Raw genomic sequence first — 18,805 nt, forward strand, 5'->3', positions numbered from 1 at the left:
ATTAATATATAAACCATGTTTACACAAGACACAATATTAAACATAAAATTAATTTTTAATTCAATTATTAGTTAGTTCTATTCACTTGGATTGCTGCCTCTTGGCTTGTTAGTATTTCTTTTTCTTAAGTAAAATAGAGCTTCGCTTCTCTCCCCTATTACTCAACGTACAATAGTTTAATATAGACATTTACAAATACATATTCATCCTTTATATAGTGCAGTTATTATACCTAGAATCAGCACCAATACTAGTCGTCACATTGATATATTTAAAAAAAATAATATTGGGATGGTTATAATCCAGGTCCCTTTCACCCTTATGCTAGATTAATTTTTGCCCCCAATTATATCTATAGGGATCTTCTCTCTATAATGATATAGAAAAAAATCATTTAGGAACAATTGTAATTTGATCAATCAGGACTCTATATACCCAAAATAGGGTTATATTTGATATACAAATCTATAGCCATATAAAAGTTTTTGGCTTGTCTCTTGCAATCATTAACCACTGTTTCATCTCTTCTTTCCAGTTTACATATGGAGAGATACATTTAATGTTTCTCTCTTTTTCAAGCTTAAATATGTATATATTTTCTTATTAATTATTATATAATGCACAATTTATTGCTTTTTAGATATTAGTACGGTATTTAGATTTATTATACATATATGTGATTTATACAATTAAGGACATTATATTCATATTATTAGTTATAGGTAGGGTATGTGTATATTATGTGATAATGAATTGGTTCACGTTTCAAAGAAGACTGGCATATGTTAGATGTCATTCAATTTGAATATTATTATTATCATTATTTATTTATTATTCAATCTAACTATATTTTGTATATATTCTTTATAATTTTTTTATTTTTAGTATTACACAAACGTTGGAATAAGTTTTATTTTGATGTTCATATCCTGTTCATGTTAGTATGTAATTTGCATATAAATTGTCTAACTACTTCATCAGCAGCAGTATCCTCGTTTGCTGTTATTAAATGCACTAACGTTCCAAATTCTGTCAAGTTTAAATATATTTTAGTTCTCAATTATATTGAGTCCCAGAAAAAAAGAAAAAACACAAAAGCGCACCAAGATTGAGATTTGATATGTATTGACAACAAATAAAGATAATAATATGCACTTACATATATAAAAACTTTAATGGTCCAGATCACGATCGTCACTTCTATTGGTAGGGCAACATATGGGATGAAGAGGGGGGGTAATCTCAGTCCTCAGGAACAAGCCCCGCGCGCTGGGGCTGTATTCAGAGGCTGCGCTGCGTCTCTGCTTCACACGCTTGTCGGCGTGTTGATCTGCGTAGTGCGCATGCGCGGCAAATGAGGCCCCCTATAGTAGTCCCGGAAGTGCCCGCCCGTTTTCCGTTTCGATCGAAAATGGCAATAAAAATAGCAATAAAAACACTTGTGTGAAGACTGGCTGTATGTGATAAACAGACCAGCGACACCCTTCGCGACGCGTTTCGAATACAAAAGTATTCTTCCTCAGGCGATATCAGGGGCACCTGTTTGGGGTCCTTTATATACCATATAGATGATTGGTTAATACCAATAAAAGAACATCCAATCCACTATTGGTTAAATAGAAAAGGGGGATGGTTCAACTTCACCAAGCCTGCCCCTTAATGTTAAAATGAACAGGATATTGATGCTGTATTGCAGTGGTGGCACTTTGAGTAATAATTAGATAATAAAAGACAAAAGTGCCACTCACCAGTGGAAATACATAAAGAGATACCTACAGGTGGCCCTTTTAACAAGTGTCACATATAAAATACATTTGAAAATATATGTAAAAAAGTAGTATTAATAAAACATTGTGCTACCACATAAAAATACAACAGTTAAACATAAAACATATAATATAAAGAAATGGATGTGGAGAAGAAGGGGGGGGGGAAGGGGAAAGGGAAAGGAAGGAGGAAAAGGAAAAACATGTGCAAGGTAAAAAAAGACATAAAAACAAACAAAAATATCAATAACATGTTGAATAAAATTGGCTAAAATAGAATGCATCTCAATTCTGAAATTTTGATAAAACCAGACTGCAAAGAAAAGATCACCTGTCATTTAGTTACCGCAAGAAGGGAGTCAACTCCACATAATCATTTAACCCCCCAGGATGTTTAGTTTGGAGTGTGTATATCCAGAATTGCTCCCTCCTTGCGATAAATAAATCCTTATCGCCACCTCTAGTAGTAGTGGTGATATGTTCTATACCCATGTATTTGACCCCTGTGGTGCTGCATTGATGGACATCCTTAAAATGGGACAGCAAATGGGTTAATGGTTTACCAGAGGTCAATGTTTTAGGGATGTTGACAATATTTCTTAAATGTTCCATCACACGTATTTTCAGATGGCGTTTTGTGCGACCTACATATTGTAGTCCACACCCACATTGTAAAATATATATAACATATGTGGACAGACAGTCAATATAGTTTTTAATCTCATATTCGTGATCTGTCATTTTGGACTTAAAGTGATCTTGTGTCAGCATCCTTGGACAAATTTTACATCTATTGCATCTATGATTACCTTTAAGCCCCAATAGATCTCTAAGGTCCTTCTTCTTATTGGGGACACTACCCTTTAGAAGGCTCGGGGCCAGCATGGTTTTAAGATTATCACTTTTAGTAAAAACAATAGGAGGTCTTTCTGGTAAAAACTTTGTCAAAATGGGGTCCAAATGTAAAATGTACCAATATTTATTAAGAATATGTCTTATCTTATTATGTGACCTATTAAATTTGGTAATGAAATACGGTGTCTTATTATCCTTGTCTGGTCTGTATTTTTCCCTGTGTTTCTTTATTTTTGGCCTCACAATTTGTGGTACAGTGTTAGATGTGATGACTTCACTGTCAATCGTATCTTCCACTAAATGTATGGGTGTATCCTGACTCCCAGTGTCATTGGCGTTTATATGGTGATCTAAGTTCTTACTTTTGGGGCAAATTAATTTTTCCCTATTACAGCGTAATGCCTTATTAAATGCTTTTTTAACAGTGGTTCTATCATATCCCTTTTGTAAAAATCGTTCTTGAAGTATTTGTGACTGAGATTTAAATGTCTCTAAGTCAGTACAATTTCGCCTCATCCGCAAGAACTGGCTGTAGGGGATATTATCAATACATCTTTTTTCATGGCCACTCGTGGGGTGCAAGAAAGAGTTTACATTAGTGCTCTTAAAGTGGGTTTTAGTGAGTAGCTTGTTTTCAGAAACATATATCTCCAAATCCAAGTAGGTGATAGTATTTGGACTCAGCTCACTTGTGAAGGTGAGGTTGAATTCATTCTTATTCAACCCATCCACGAAGTTATCAAATGAGGTGCTATCGCCATCCCAGATGGCGATCACATCATCGATGTATCTCCGCCACATGACCAACTGCGGCGGAGATACATCAGCACCCCATATATGTAACGATTCCCACCATCCCATGTATAAATTTGCAAAAGATGGTGCAAAACGTGTCCCCATAGCAGTGCCACACAGTTGTAAATAAAACTCGTGCTCAAATAGAAAATAATTATGTGTCAAAATAAATTCAATTGAGTCGTGAATGAACCTACGCTGATGAAGAGGTAAAGTGCCATGTAGTGATAAGAAATAATTAATCGCATCTAATCCCCCTTTATGGGGAATAGACGTGTACAGTGTCTGAACATCTAATGTAACAAGTTTATATGTTGGTTTCCAATTAAATTCAGTGAAAATAGTGAGTAAAGAGGTGGTATCAAGTAAATGTGAAGGTAAAGTGGATACTAGTGGTTGTAAAAAGAAATCTACATAAGAAGAGAGATTAGCAGTGAGCGAATTAATTCCCGAAATAATAGGTCGCCCCGGTGGATTAATAAGTGATTTGTGAATCTTTGGCAAATGGTACATGATAGGGATGGTGGGAGCCGTACAATACAAATAATCAAACTCATGCTTTTTAAGAACATTAGACTCATAAGCAGAGTTTAGCAACTCTTTGAGATCATTCTGGAACTGTACTGAAGGATCTTTGGGAAGTTTACAGTAAGAGCTAGGGTCTGAAAGCAATCTGTTTGCCTCCAGACAATAATCTGTTCTATCTTGGAGTATGATGCCTCCACCCTTATCTGCTTCCCTTACAACTGTATTAGGATCTTGACGTAATACTTTTAACGAATGTCTTTCCTGACTAGTCAAATTCATGTTCCAATTCTTCTGAGTTGACTGTGATTGTTCTAATGCTTTAAAGTCTTTCTCTACCATTTTATTGAAAATATCAATATGTAGTCCCCTAGAGTAGTAAGGGTAGAAGGTAGACTTGGGCTTAAATAATGAATGCTGTGTCAGTATATTTTCCCCTTCATTGGTTATCCCCTCATCCATGAGGCACATTAAATCCACCAATTGATTTTGTTCGTTAGTGGATAATGTGTCGACAGTGGGGTTAATGATGACTGGAATTGAATCATGACCCCCATTATCAGATACAAAGTGTCTGCTTAATGTTAATTTGCGATTAAATTTTTGCAGGTCTATATAAAGATCGAAGTTATTGACCCTCCACGTGGGGGCAAATGATAATCCTTTCCCCAAAACATTCATCAAAGTGTGATCTATTTGAAAATGGGATAGATTAAAAATACCCTTAGATTTTAATGTTAAGTCATCTGGACAGGTTTTGGTGGGGAGATTTGCTGATTTATCTCTTTTACCACTCCCTCTGATTCCTCTCCTGAATCCTGTCTTTTTCTCACAGTATTTTTGGTGGTTCCTAACAGGGGTGGGTGGTTGGAATCCCAGGTTGATATTGATTTTCTCATTTTTTCCAACCTGTTTAAAAAATCCTGATTTTCAGTCTCTTCCTTTGTATCTTTCAGTACTTCAAATTAATTATATAAAGGAATATCTGGTGTTCCCGTTTCGTGTCCTCTATATGTGTTTGGATGTTTATTGGGGGCATTAGTATGTTTCCTAACATGTGGTGTATGTGGCTTATTCTGCCTCCTATTTTGTTTATGATAATGGGGAATCCATTGTTGTTTTTTCTGGATATTCTGATCCCATCCTACGGGTTCTATATTATCATTCCGTTGGTATTTAGACGGAAGTCTAGTGTGTTTTTCATGTGTAGGTCTAGCATGAAAATTGGGGTCTCTAGGAGTTCTAGGGATAATAATATTAACTTTGGGATTAGTATGCTTAGTTTGGGCTGCCCCCTTTGGAATATGAACATTAGGATCATTGGTGCCTTGTGTTAAGGGGTCCCCATTTGTCATAGCTTCCTTTCCTGTGTCCCAACATCTTTGGATATTGAGAGCATAATCTTTCTTATCCCTTAAAAACTTTTTGTTCTTATTAATTAAAATTTGGTTCTCTGATTTTCTCAATTTAATATTCATATCCTTAGTCAATTGCGGGAGTTTGTCCAAGCAGGGAACTTCAAGAATCTCATTTTTAACCTTAGTTATTCTGCTGTCTACTTCAATTATTTCTTTTTTCCTTTCCAGGATTAATAATCGCATTAATTCTAAGGAACAATGGTCCTGGATTCTTTCCCATTCTTTGACAAACTCTGGACTGTCTGTATTATAGGTTGAGGGTTTGAGAACTCTCAGTCCCCTAGGAATACGACCCACCCTAATATATTCCTCTAAGGTGGCCATTTCTAACCAAGACTTAGTTTCCTTCTCCAATAGTTTATACAGCTCATTCATAAGAGATGGCAAACTGGGAGTGATAACTTCTTCTATTGGTATGTCTGAAAACATCTTACTGAATAATTCTGGTTTGTTAAACCTGTTTTGAAGACAATCTAAAAAATGACTGGTGTTAGAATCAGCCATAATCCGTCCGTATAAGGAAGGTGAAAGAGGTGGGGAGGACTGAGGAAGGGGAGATGGAGAGGGTAGGGGGGAAGGAAAAAAGGAAAAGGAAGGGGGAAGGATGGGAGGGGGAAAAGGCGGGGGAAAAGGGAGGAAAGGAGGACGAAACATTAAAACAATACAACAATAATGCACAAGTTAAATACAAATCCCAATATCACAATAATATGTTAATAGGGCAATGAATCATAAGAGTCTAATAGTTGCTGCGTGACTGTGGGAGAAAAAAAGGACAAAACAGTGTGACACAACAAGTGGGTCACACAGATTACCAGTGTAGAAAATTGAGTCCAGTCCGCGCTCTTGCTCTTTAGGATAGTGGAATGGTGGTTCCTCTCTAATCTCTTGCAGCTCTTAGTGTTGAAGGTGTCTGCCCCCACCTCCAATATGGATCCCAGCAGGAAAACTCCAACCGCGATACCAAGTCCCAGAAAAAAAGAAAAAACACAAAAGCGCACCAAGATTGAGATTTGATATGTATTGACAACAAATAAAGATAATAATATGCACTTACATATATAAAAACTTTAATGGTCCAGATCACGATCGTCACTTCTATTGGTAGGGCAACATATGGGATGAAGAGGGGGGGTAATCTCAGTCCTCAGGAACAAGCCCTGCGCGCTGGTGCTGTATTCAGAGGCTGCGCTGCGTCTCTGCTTCACACGCTTGTCGGCGTGTTGATCTGCGTAGTGCGCATGCGCGGCAAATGAGGCCCCCTATAGTAGTCCCGGAAGTGCCCGCCCGTTTTCCGTTTCGATCGAAAATGGCAATAAAAATAGCAATAAAAACACTTGTGTGAAGACTGGCTGTATGTGATAAACAGACCAGCGACACCCTTCGCGACGCGTTTCGAATACAAAAGTATTCTTCCTCAGGCGATATCAGGGGCACCTGTTTGGGGTCCTTTATATACCACATAGATGATTGGTTAATACCAATAAAAGAACATCCAATCCACTATTGGTTAAATAGAAAAGGGGGATGGTTCAACTTCACCAAGCCTGCCCCTTAATGTTAAAATGAACAGGATATTGATGCTGTATTGCAGTGGTGGCACTTTGAGTAATAATTAGATAATAAAAGACAAAAGTGCCACTCACCAGTGGAAATACATAAAGAGATACCTACAGGTGGCCCTTTTAACAAGTGTCACATATAAAATACATTTGAAAATATATGTAAAAAAGTAGTATTAATAAAACATTGTGCTACCACATAAAAATACAACAGTTAAACATAAAACATATAATATAAAGAAATGGATGTGGAGAAGAAGGGGGGGGGGAAGGGGAAAGGGAAAGGAAGGAGGAAAAGGAAAAACATGTGCAAGGTAAAAAAAGACATAAAAACAAACAAAAATATCAATAACATGTTGAATAAAATTGGCTAAAATAGAATGCATCTCAATTCTGAAATTTTGATAAAACCAGACTGCAAAGAAAAGATCACCTGTCATTTAGTTACCGCAAGAAGGGAGTCAACTCCACATAATCATTTAACCCCCCAGGATGTTTAGTTTGGAGTGTGTATATCCAGAATTGCTCCCTCCTTGCGATAAATAAATCCTTATCGCCACCTCTAGTAGTAGTGGTGATATGTTCTATACCCATGTATTTGACCCCTGTGGTGCTGCATTGATGGACATCCTTAAAATGGGACAGCAAATGGGTTAATGGTTTACCAGAGGTCAATGTTTTAGGGATGTTGACAATATTTCTTAAATGTTCCATCACACGTATTTTCAGATGGCGTTTTGTGCGACCTACATATTGTAGTCCACACCCACATTGTAAAATATATATAACATATGTGGACAGACAGTCAATATAGTTTTTAATCTCATATTCGTGATCTGTCATTTTGGACTTAAAGTGATCTTGTGTCAGCATCCTTGGACAAATTTTACATCTATTGCATCTATGATTACCTTTAAGCCCCAATAGATCTCTAAGGTCCTTCTTCTTATTGGGGACACTACCCTTTAGAAGGCTCGGGGCCAGCATGGTTTTAAGATTATCACTTTTAGTAAAAACAATAGGAGGTCTTTCTGGTAAAAACTTTGTCAAAATGGGGTCCAAATGTAAAATGTACCAATATTTATTAAGAATATGTCTCATCTTATTATGTGACCTATTAAATTTGGTAATGAAATACGGTGTCTTATTATCCTTGTCTGGTCTGTATTTTTCCCTGTGTTTCTTTATTTTTGGCCTCACAATTTGTGGTACAGTGTTAGATGTGATGACTTCACTGTCAATCGTATCTTCCACTAAATGTATGGGTGTATCCTGACTCCCAGTGTCATTGGCGTTTATATGGTGATCTAAGTTCTTACTTTTGGGGCAAATTAATTTTTCCCTATTACAGCGTAATGCCTTATTAAATGCTTTTTTAACAGTGGTTCTATCATATCCCTTTTGTAAAAATCGTTCTTGAAGTATTTGTGACTGAGATTTAAATGTCTCTAAGTCAGTACAATTTCGCCTCATCCGCAAGAACTGGCTGTAGGGGATATTATCAATACATCTTTTTTCATGGCCACTCGTGGGGTGCAAGAAAGAGTTTACATTAGTGCTCTTAAAGTGGGTTTTAGTGAGTAGCTTGTTTTCAGAAACATATATCTCCAAATCCAAGTAGGTGATAGTATTTGGACTCAGCTCACTTGTGAAGGTGAGGTTGAATTCATTCTTATTCAACCCATCCACGAAGTTATCAAATGAGGTGCTATCGCCATCCCAGATGGCGATCACATCATCGATGTATCTCCGCCACATGACCAACTGCGGCGGAGATACATCAGCACCCCATATATGTAACGATTCCCACCATCCCATGTATAAATTTGCAAAAGATGGTGCAAAACGTGTCCCCATAGCAGTGCCACACAGTTGTAAATAAAACTCGTGCTCAAATAGAAAATAATTATGTGTCAAAATAAATTCAATTGAGTCGTGAATGAACCTACGCTGATGAAGAGGTAAAGTGCCATGTAGTGATAAGAAATAATTAATCGCATCTAATCCCCCTTTATGGGGAATAGACGTGTACAGTGTCTGAACATCTAATGTAACAAGTTTATATGTTGGTTTCCAATTAAATTCAGTGAAAATAGTGAGTAAAGAGGTGGTATCAAGTAAATGTGAAGGTAAAGTGGATACTAGTGGTTGTAAAAAGAAATCTACATAAGAAGAGAGATTAGCAGTGAGCGAATTAATTCCCGAAATAATAGGTCGCCCCGGTGGATTAATAAGTGATTTTTGAATCTTTGGCAAATGGTACATGATAGGGATGGTGGGAGCCGTACAATACAAATAATCAAACTCATGCTTTTTAAGAACATTAGACTCATAAGCAGAGTTTAGCAACTCTTTGAGATCATTCTGGAACTGTACTGAAGGATTTTTGGGAAGTTTACAGTAAGAGCGAGGGTCTGAAAGCAATCTGTTTGCCTCCAGACAATAATCTGTTCTATCTTGGAGTATGATGCCTCCACCCTTATCTGCTTCCCTTACAACTGTATTAGGATCTTGACGTAATACTTTTAACGAATGTCTTTCCTGACTAGTCAAATTCATGTTCCAATTCTTCTGAGTTGACTGTGATTGTTCTAATGCTTTAAAGTCTTTCTCTACCATTTTATTGAAAATATCAATATGTAGTCCCCTAGAGTAGTAAGGGTAGAAGGTAGACTTGGGCTTAAATAATGAATGCTGTGTCAGTATATTTTCCCCTTCATTGGTTATCCCCTCATCCATGAGGCACATTAAATCCACCAATTGATTTTGTTCGTTAGTGGATAATGTGTCGACAGTGGGGTTAATGATGACTGGAATTGAATCATGACCCCCATTATCAGATACAAAGTGTCTGCTCAACGTTAATTTGCGATTAAATTTTTGCAGGTCTATATAAAGATCGAAGTTATTGACCCTCCGCGTGGGGGCAAATGATAATCCTTTCCCCAAAACATTCATCAAAGTGTGATCTATTTGAAAATGGGATAGATTAAAAATACCCTTAGATTTTAATGTTAAGTCATCTGGACAGGTTTTGGTGGGGAGATTTGCTGATTTATCTCTTTTTCCACTCCCTCTGATTCCTCTCCTGAATCCTGTCTTTTTCTCACAGTATTTTTGGTGGTTCCTAACAGGGGTGGGTGGTTGGAATCCCAGGTTGATATTGATTTTCTCATTTTTTCCAACCTGTTTAAAAAATCCTGATTTTCAGTCTCTTCCTTTGTATCTTTCAGTACTTCAAATTTATTATATAAAGGAATATCTGGTGTTCCCGTTTCGTGTCCTCTATATGTATTTGGATGTTTATTGGGGGCATTAGTATGTTTCCTAACATGTGGTGTATGTGGCTTATTCTGCCTCCTATTTTGTTTATGATAATGGGGAATCCATTGTTGTTTTTTCTGGATATTCTGATCCCTTCCTACGGGTTCTATATTATCATTCCGTTGGTATTTAGTTGGAAGTCTAGTGTGTTTTTCATGTGTAGGTCTAGCATGAAAATTGGGGTCTCTAGGAGTTCTAGGGATAATAATATTAACTTTGGGATTAGTATGCTTAGTTTGGGCTGCCCCCTTTGGAATATGAACATTAGGATCATTGGTGCCTTGTGTTAAGGGGTCCCCATTTGTCATAGCTTCCTTTCCTGTGTCCCAACATCTTTGGATATTGAGAGCATAATCTTTCTTATCCCTTAAAAACTTTTTGTTCTTATTAATTAAAATTTGGTTCTCTGATTTTCTCAATTTAATATTCATATCCTTAGTCAATTGCGGGAGTTTGTCCAAGCAGGGAACTTCAAGAATCTCATTTTTAACCTTCGTTATTCTGCTGTCTACTTCAATTATTTCTTTTTTCTTTTCCAGGATTAATAATCGCATTAATTCTAAGGAACAATGGTCCTGGATTCTTTCCCATTCTTTGACAAACTCTGGACTGTCTGTATTATAGGTTGAGGGTTTGAGAACTCTCAGTCCCCTAGGAATACGACCCACCCTAATATATTCCTCTAAGGTGGCCATTTCTAACCAAGACTTAGTTTCCTTCTCCAATAGTTTATACAGCTCATTCATAAGAGATGGCAAACTGGGAGTGATAACTTCTTCTATTGGTATGTCTGAAAACATCTTACTGAATAATTCTGGTTTGTTAAACCTGTTTTGAAGACAATCTAAAAAATGACTGGTGTTAGAATCAGCCATAATCCGTCCGTATAAGGAAGGTGAAAGAGGTGGGGAGGACTGAGGAAGGGGAGATGGAGAGGGTAGGGGGGAAGGAAAAAAGGAAAAGGAAGGGGGAAGGATGGGAGGGGGAAAAGGCGGGGGAAAAGGGAGGAAAGGAGGACGAAACATTAAAACAATACAACAATAATGCACAAGTTAAATACAAATCCCAATATCACAATAATATGTTAATAGGGCAATGAATCATAAGAGTCTAATAGTTGCTGCGTGACTGTGGGAGAAAAAAAGGACAAAACAGTGTGACACAACAAGTGGGTCACACAGATTACCAGTGTAGAAAATTGAGTCCAGTCCGCGCTCTTGCTCTTTAGGATAGTGGAATGGTGGTTCCTCTCTAATCTCTTGCAGCTCTTAATGTTGAAGGTGTCTGCCCCCACCTCCAATATGGATCCCAGCAGGAAAACTCCAACCGCGATACCAAGTCCCAGAAAAAAAGAAAAAACACAAAAGCGCACCAAGATTGAGATTTGATATGTATTGACAACAAATAAAGATAATAATATGCACTTACATATATAAAAACTTTAATGGTCCAGATCACGATCGTCACTTCTATTGGTAGGGCAACATATGGGATGAAGAGGGGGGGTAATCTCAGTCCTCAGGAACAAGCCCCGCGCGCTGGGGCTGTATTCAGAGGCTGCGCTGCGTCTCTGCTTCACACGCTTGTCGGCGTGTTGATCTGCGTAGTGCGCATGCGCGGCAAATGAGGCCCCCTATAGTAGTCCCGGAAGTGCCCGCCCGTTTTCCGTTTCGATCGAAAATGGCAATAAAAATAGCAATAAAAACACTTGTGTGAAGACTGGCTGTATGTGATAAACAGACCAGCGACACCCTTCGCGACGCGTTTCGAATACAAAAGTATTCTTCCTCAGGCAATATCAGGGGCACCTGTTTGGGGTCCTTTATATACCACATAGATGATTGGTAAATACCAATAAAAGAACATCCAATCCACTATTGGTTAAATAGAAAAGGGGGATGGTTCAACTTTACCAAGCCTGCCCCTTAATGTTAAAATGAACAGGATATTGATGCTGTATTGCAGTGGTGGCACTTTGAGTAATAATTAGATAATAAAAGACAAAAGTGCCACTCACCAGTGGAAATACATAAAGAGATACCTACAGGTGGCCCTTTTAACAAGTGTCACATATAAAATACATTTGAAAATATATGTAAAAAAGTAGTATTAATAAAACATTGTGCTACCACATAAAAATACAACAGTTAAACATAAAACATATAATATAAAGAAATGGATGTGGAGAAGAAGGGGGGGGGGGAAAGGGGAAAGGGAAAGGAAGGAGGAAAAGGAAAAACATGTGCAAGGTAAAAAAAAGACATAAAAACAAACAAAAATATCAATAACATGTTGAATAAAATTGGCTAAAATAGAATGCATCTCAATTCTGAAATTTTGATAAAACCAGACTGCAAAGAAAAGATCACCTGTCATTTAGTTACCGCAAGAAGGGAGTCAACTCCACATAATCATTTAACCCCCCAGGATGTTTAGTTTGGAGTGTGTATATCCAGAATTGCTCCCTCCTTGCGATAAATAAATCCTTATCGCCACCTCTAGTAGTAGTGGTGATATGTTCTATACCCATGTATTTGACCCCTGTGGTGCTGCATTGATGGACATCCTTAAAATGGGACAGCAAATGGGTTAATGGTTTACCAGAGGTCAATGTTTTAGGGATGTTGACAATATTTCTTAAATGTTCCATCACACGTATTTTCAGATGGCGTTTTGTGCGACCTACATATTGTAGTCCACACCCACATTGTAAAATATATATAACATATGTGGACAGACAGTCAATATAGTTTTTAATCTCATATTCGTGATCTGTCATTTTGGACTTAAAGTGATCTTGTGTCAGCATCCTTGGACAAATTTTACATCTATTGCATCTATGATTACCTTTAAGCCCCAATAGATCTCTAAGGTCCTTCTTCTTATTGGGGACACTACCCTTTAGAAGGCTCGGGGCCAGCATGGTTTTAAGATTATCACTTTTAGTAAAAACAATAGGAGGTCTTTCTGGTAAAAACTTTGTCAAAATGGGGTCCAAATGTAAAATGTACCAATATTTATTAAGAATATGTCTCATCTTATTATGTGACCTATTAAATTTGGTAATGAAATACGGTGTCTTATTATCCTTGTCTGGTCTGTATTTTTCCCTGTGTTTCTTTATTTTTGGCCTCACAATTTGTGGTACAGTGTTAGATGTGATGACTTCACTGTCAATCGTATCTTCCACTAAATGTATGGGTGTATCCTGACTCCCAGTGTCATTGGCGTTTATATAGTGATCTAAGTTCTTACTTTTGGGGCAAATTAATTTTTCCCTATTACAGCGTAATGCCTTATTAAATGCTTTTTTAACAGTGGTTCTATCATATCCCTTTTGTAAAAATCGTTCTTGAAGTATTTGTGACTGAGATTTAAATGTCTCTAAGTCAGTACAATTTCGCCTCATCCGCAAGAACTGGCTGTAGGGGATATTATCAATACATCTTTTTTCATGGCCACTCGTGGGGTGCAAGAAAGAGTTTACATTAGTGCTCTTAAAGTGGGTTTTAGTGAGTAGCTTGTTTTCAGAAACATATATCTCCAAATCCAAGTAGGTGATAGTATTTGGACTCAGCTCACTTGTGAAGGTGAGGTTGAATTCATTCTTATTCAACCCATCCACGAAGTTATCAAATGAGGTGCTATCGCCATCCCAGATGGCGATCACATCATCGATGTATCTCCGCCACATGACCAACTGCGGCGGAGATACATCAGCACCCCATATATGTAACGATTCCCACCATCCCATGTATAAATTTGCAAAAGATGGTGCAAAACGTGTCCCCATAGCAGTGCCACACAGTTGTAAATAAAACTCGTGCTCAAATAGAAAATAATTATGTGTCAAAATAAATTCAATTGAGTCGTGAATGAACCTACGCTGATGAAGAGGTAAAGTGCCATGTAGTGATAAGAAATAATTAATCGCATCTAATCCCCCTTTATGGGGAATAGACGTGTACAGTGTCTGAACATCTAATGTAACAAGTTTATATGTTGGTTTCCAATTAAATTCAGTGAAAATAGTGAGTAAAGAGGTGGTATCAAGTAAATGTGAAGGTAAAGTGGATACTAGTGGTTGTAAAAAGAAATCTACATAAGAAGAGAGATTAGCAGTGAGCGAATTAATTCCCGAAATAATAGGTCGCCCCGGTGGATTAATAAGTGATTTTTGAATCTTTGGCAAATGGTACATGATAGGGATGGTGGGAGCCGTACAATACAAATAATCAAACTCATGCTTTTTAAGAACATTAGACTCATAAGCAGAGTTTAGCAACTCTTTGAGATCATTCTGGAACTGTACTGAAGGATCTTTGGGAAGTTTACAGTAAGAGCGAGGGTCTGAAAGCAATCTGTTTGCCTCCAGACAATAATCTGTTCTATCTTGGAGTATGATGCCTCCACCCTTATCTGCTTCCCTTACAACTGTATTAGGATCTTGACGTAATACTTTTAATGAATGTCTTTCCTGACTAGTCAAATTCATGTTCCAATTCTTCTGAGTTGACTGTGATTGTTCTAATGCTTTAAAGTCTTTCTCTACCATTTTATTGAAAATATCAATATGTAGTCCCCTAGAGTAGTAAGGGTAGAAGGTAGACTTGGGCTTAAATAATGAATGCTGTGTCAGTATATTTTCCCCTTCATTGGTTATCCCCTCATCCATGAGGCACATTAAATCCACCAATTGATTTTGTTCGTTAGTGGATAATGTGTCGACAGTGGGGTTAATGATGACTGGAATTGAATCATGACCCCCATTATCAGATACAAAGTGTCTGCTCAACGTTAATTTGCGATTAAATTTTTGCAGGTCTATATAAAGATCGAAGTTATTGACCCTCCGCGTGGGGGCAAATGATAATCCTTTCCCCAAAACATTCATCAAAGTGTGATCTATTTGAAAATGGGATAGATTAAAAATACCCTTAGATTTTAATGTTAAGTCATCTGGACAGGTTTTGGTGGGGAGATTTGCTGATTTATCTCTTTTTCCACTCCCTCTGATTCCTCTCCTGAATCCTGTCTTTTTCTCACAGTATTTTTGGTGGTTCCTAACAGGGGTGGGTGGTTGGAATCCCAGGTTGATATTGATTTTCTCATTTTTTCCAACCTGTTTAAAAAATCCTGATTTTCAGTCTCTTCCTTTGTATCTTTCAGTACTTCAAATTTATTATATAAAGGAATATCTGGTGTTCCCGTTTCGTGTCCTCTATATGTATTTGGATGTTTATTGGGGGCATTAGTATGTTTCCTAACATGTGGTGTATGTGGCTTATTCTGCCTCCTATTTTGTTTATGATAATGGGGAATCCATTGTTGTTTTTTCTGGATATTCTGATCCCATCCTACGGGTTCTATATTATCATTCCGTTGGTATTTAGACGGAAGTCTAGTGTGTTTTTCATGTGTAGGTCTAGCATGAAAATTGGGGTCTCTAGGAGTTCTAGGGATAATAATATTAACTTTGGGATTAGTATGCTTAGTTTGGGCTGCCCCCTTTGGAATATGAACATTAGGATCATTGGTGCCTTGTGTTAAGGGGTCCCCATTTGTCATAGCTTCCTTTCCTGTGTCCCAACATCTTTGGATATTGAGAGCATAATCTTTCTTATCCCTTAAAAACTTTTTGTTCTTATTAATTAAAATTTGGTTCTCTGATTTTCTCAATTTAATATTCATATCCTTAGTCAATTGCGGGAGTTTGTCCAAGCAGGGAACTTCAAGAATCTCATTTTTAACCTTAGTTATTCTGCTGTCTACTTCAATTATTTCTTTTTTCCTTTCCAGGATTAATAATCGCATTAATTCTAAGGAACAATGGTCCTGGATTCTTTCCCATTCTTTGACAAACTCTGGACTGTCTGTATTATAGGTTGAGGGTTTGAGAACTCTCAGTCCCCTAGGAATACGACCCACCCTAATATATTCCTCTAAGGTGGCCATTTCTAACCAAGACTTAGTTTCCTTCTCCAATAGTTTATACAGCTCATTCATAAGAGATGGCAAACTGGGAGTGATAACTTCTTCTATTGGTATGTCTGAAAACATCTTACTGAATAATTCTGGTTTGTTAAACCTGTTTTGAAGACAATCTAAAAAATGACTGGTGTTAGAATCAGCCATAATCCGTCCGTATAAGGAAGGTGAAAGAGGTGGGGAGGACTGAGGAAGGGGAGATGGAGAGGGTAGGGGGGAAGGAAAAAAGGAAAAGGAAGGGGGAAGGATGGGAGGGGGAAAAGGGAGGAAAGGAGGACGAAACATTAAAACAATACAACAATAATGCACAAGTTAAATACAAATCCCAATATCACAATAATATGTTAATAGGGCAATGAATCATAAGAGTCTAATAGTTGCTGCGTGACTGTGGGAGAAAAAAAGGACAAAACAGTGTGACACAACAAGTGGGTCACACAGATTACCAGTGTAGAAAATTGAGTCCAGTCCGCGCTCTTGCTCTTTAGGATAGTGGAATGGTGGTTCCTCTCTAATCTCTTGCAGCTCTTAGTGTTGAAGGTGTCTGCCCCCACCTCCAATATGGATCCCAGCAGGAAAACTCCAACCGCGATACCAAGTCCCAGAAAAAAAGAAAAAACACAAAAGCGCACCAAGATTGAGATTTGATATGTATTGACAACAAATAAAGATAATAATATGCACTTACATATATAAAAACTTTAATGGTCCAGATCACGATCGTCACTTCTATTGGTAGGGCAACATATGGGATGAAGAGGGGGGGTAATCTCAGTCCTCAGGAACAAGCCCTGCGCGCTGGTGCTGTATTCAGAGGCTGCGCTGCGTCTCTGCTTCACACGCTTGTCGGCGTGTTGATCTGCGTAGTGCGCATGCGCGGCAAATGAGGCCCCCTATAGTAGTCCCGGAAGTGCCCGCCCGTTTTCCGTTTCGATCGAAAATGGCAATAAAAATAGCAATAAAAACACTTGTGTGAAGACTGGCTGTATGTGATAAACAGACCAGCGACACCCTTCGCGACGCGTTTCGAATACAAAAGTATTCTTCCTCAGGCGATATCAGGGGCACCTGTTTGGGGTCCTTTATATACCACATAGATGATTGGTTAATACCAATAAAAGAACATCCAATCCACTATTGGTTAAATAGAAAAGGGGGATGGTTCAACTTCACCAAGCCTGCCCCTTAATGTTAAAATGAACAGGATATTGATGCTGTATTGCAGTGGTGGCACTTTGAGTAATAATTAGATAATAAAAGACAAAAGTGCCACTCACCAGTGGAAATACATAAAGAGATACCTACAGGTGGCCCTTTTAACAAGTGTCACATATAAAATACATTTGAAAATATATGTAAAAAAGTAGTATTAATAAAACATTGTGCTACCACATAAAAATACAACAGTTAAACATAAAACATATAATATAAAGAAATGGATGTGGAGAAGAAGGGGGGGGGGAAGGGGAAAGGGAAAGGAAGGAGGAAAAGGAAAAACATGTGCAAGGTAAAAAAAGACATAAAAACAAACAAAAATATCAATAACATGTTGAATAAAATTGGCTAAAATAGAATGCATCTCAATTCTGAAATTTTGATAAAACCAGACTGCAAAGAAAAGATCACCTGTCATTTAGTTACCGCAAGAAGGGAGTCAACTCCACATAATCATTTAACCCCCCAGGATGTTTAGTTTGGAGTGTGTATATCCAGAATTGCTCCCTCCTTGCGATAAATAAATCCTTATCGCCACCTCTAGTAGTAGTGGTGATATGTTCTATACCCATGTATTTGACCCCTGTGGTGCTGCATTGACGGACATCCTTAAAATGGGACAGCAAATGGGTTAATGGTTTACCAGAGGTCAATGTTTTAGGGATGTTGACAATATTTCTTAAATGTTCCATCACACGTATTTTCAGATGGCGTTTTGTGCGACCTACATATTGTAGTCCACACCCACATTGTAAAATATATATAACATATGTGGACAGACAGTCAATATAGTTTTTAATCTCATATTCGTGATCTGTCATTTTGGACTTAAAGTGATCTTGTGTCAGCATCCTTGGACAAATTTTACATCTATTGCATCTATGATTACCTTTAAGCCCCAATAGATCTCTAAGGTCCTTCTTCTTATTGGGGACACTACCCTTTAGAAGGCTCGGGGCCAGCATGGTTTTAAGATTATCACTTTTAGTAAAAACAATAGGAGGTCTTTCTGGTAAAAACTTTGTCAAAATGGGGTCCAAATGTAAAATGTACCAATATTTATTAAGAATATGTCTCATCTTATTATGTGACCTATTAAATTTGGTAATGAAATACGGTGTCTTATTATCCTTGTCTGGTCTGTATTTTTCCCTGTGTTTCTTTATTTTTGGCCTCACAATTTGTGGTACAGTGTTAGATGTGATGACTTCACTGTCAATCGTATCTTCCACTAAATGTATGGGTGTATCCTGACTCCCAGTGTCATTGGCGTTTATATGGTGATCTAAGTTCTTACTTTTGGGGCAAATTAATTTTTCCCTATTACAGCGTAATGCCTTATTAAATGCTTTTTTAA

The sequence above is a fragment of the Ascaphus truei genome, unplaced genomic scaffold, assembly GCF_040206685.1.
Source record: "Ascaphus truei isolate aAscTru1 unplaced genomic scaffold, aAscTru1.hap1 HAP1_SCAFFOLD_659, whole genome shotgun sequence".
NCBI lineage: Eukaryota > Metazoa > Chordata > Amphibia > Anura > Ascaphidae > Ascaphus > Ascaphus truei.